This window comes from Pteropus vampyrus, unplaced genomic scaffold (assembly GCF_000151845.1).
Source record: "Pteropus vampyrus isolate Shadow unplaced genomic scaffold, Pvam_2.0 Scaffold159, whole genome shotgun sequence".
Lineage (NCBI taxonomy): Eukaryota > Metazoa > Chordata > Mammalia > Chiroptera > Pteropodidae > Pteropus > Pteropus vampyrus.
Genome location: NW_011888940.1, coordinates 584,644 through 586,616, shown reverse-complemented (window position 1 = coordinate 586,616; position 1,973 = coordinate 584,644). Strand labels below are relative to the sequence as shown.

Below are 1,973 nucleotides of genomic sequence, written 5' to 3'. Positions count from 1 at the left end.
TGTAAAAGCAAGGTTACCCCTGAGCTCGGGGCCCAGAGCTTCAGAGCACTAGCTCTTCTGGGACTGCAGGTGTAATAAACCTGAGTTCTCCAACTCTCTGAGTGGTGCTTGGTTTCTCACCGGAGCAGATCTCAGGAACCACTGCCTCTGGGTCAGAGAATCCTGGAACAGCAGTGTCACCTGCTCGTCAAAGCAAAGAGGTAAGTAGAGAATCGTGGTTTGCGATTTGGAATTTTAATCCTCTCCTTGCCATTTTAACTTCATTTGTCATGTTGGGAATATCGTGTAGCATTCTTTTGTTTGGGGGCTTCTCATCAGCATAAGTGAAATACGGTCATACCCCCCGATCCGAGGGGGATATGTTCCAAGACCCCCAGTGGATACCTGAAACTGCAAGTCGTACAGTACCCTATATATACTATCTTTTTTCCTAGACATGCATACCTATGATAAAATTTAATTCATAAGTTAGACATAGTTAGAGATTAATAACAATAACTAATAATAAAATAGAACAATTATAACAATATACTATAATAAAAGTTATGTGAACGTACTCTCTCTCTCAAAATATCCTATTATACTGTACTCACTCTTCTCGATGATCCGAGATGATACGGTACCTATCTGATGGACGAAGCAAAATGCAGATGCTGGACACAGAGTTGGCTCATGTCTCACGCAGGACAGAGCAGGATGAGATCACACTACTCAGAACAGTGCTCAATTTAAACACGGATTGTTTATTTCCGAAATTTTCCATTTAATAGTTTCGGACCATGGTTGACTGAGGGTAACTGAAATGGCAGATAGCATCCGGTAGGTAAGGAAGACGGTTATCATTCTGCTAGATTTTGCAGGCATGAGTTTTACCTTGAAAGCTTGCCTACACTTTTTTAACTTTAAATTCATCACTCCTAATTTTAATCTCCTAGAACAGATGTGTTTCTTCTTTGCTCTCACCCCTAGACATGGACTTACTGAAAACAATCTTCTTTTAGCATCGTTACTTTTAGGCTTTGTCCATACCCTAGTCGCTTCGATCTTCACTGTTGGACAGTCTCTCCTGGGTTCCTTAATTACCTGTGTCATTCACTACACTTGTCTTTTGGGCTAGAAGATGTTCGGAACAGAATGCAGTGTTTGAGATTAAGTTTCAAGGGAGCTATTTTACACGAAAAGCAAAGCATCTGAATAATGATACACATTCATTTCCACAAAAACACGTCATAAGAGCCATACTCAGTGCTGAGTGTTAGGGACATAAAGATTAAGGACGTGGCCGCCGGACTCAAGGGGCTCACAGTCTAACGGGCACTGCGCACATAATTTTGAACCATCGAATGGATGAAATCATTTTGCACCTTGGCCTCACACGGTGGCTGTAGAACTCTGGAGGGGTGATCAAGTCACAGAGAAAAGAGGGCCAATGACAACAGAAACACGGACAGCTCAGGCGCAGCCATGCTGTGACACAGCTATCTGCGTAACGTTCCGTAATTGGGGGTGTCGGGAAAGCAGGAATGCAGTGTCAGAGATGGTAGAGAACGCTGTGGGTAAACTAGGGTACCTGGGAAAAAATTCCTGCAGGAAGTGGGCCTGCTCTGCTCTAGCAAAAAGCTTATATTAATTTGGAGCCTATTATCTTTCACTTGTCTTTTAAGGAAAACTGCTTTCTCAATGTCTACCATGCAGAGTCTGGAGTTCCAACTCCATCTCCTCGATGCAGGAAGTTTGATGTTTTTGGCTTGCCTTTGTGTTTTTTATTTTCTCGCACTTCTGAGACTCTGCATTTTCACACATTATTTTCCTTTCTTCAGGAGTGTTGGCGACGCCTCTCAATTTAGCTCATCCCTGTGTTTCACTTGTTGCTGTTTCCCCCTTAAAGATCATTTTTCAAGATGACAATTAAGGCCAGAGCCAACACGAGTCTCTGGCTTCCCCACCTTGGGACCCGAGGCCCACAACTTGGG

At 43.2% G+C, this 1,973-nt stretch overlaps 1 long non-coding RNA gene across 1 annotated transcript in view; it reads right to left on the bottom strand.

Moving 5' to 3' along the window:
• Window positions 1–1,449, bottom strand: part of LOC111745631 — a 6,855-nt gene extending 5,406 nt beyond the window's left edge. Inside the window, exon 1 of the long non-coding RNA XR_002782742.1 lies at window positions 594–1,449. This is a non-coding gene — a long non-coding RNA (uncharacterized LOC111745631). The remainder of the gene's footprint in view (window positions 1–593) is intronic.
• Between the last annotated feature and the right edge of the window lie 524 nt (window positions 1,450–1,973).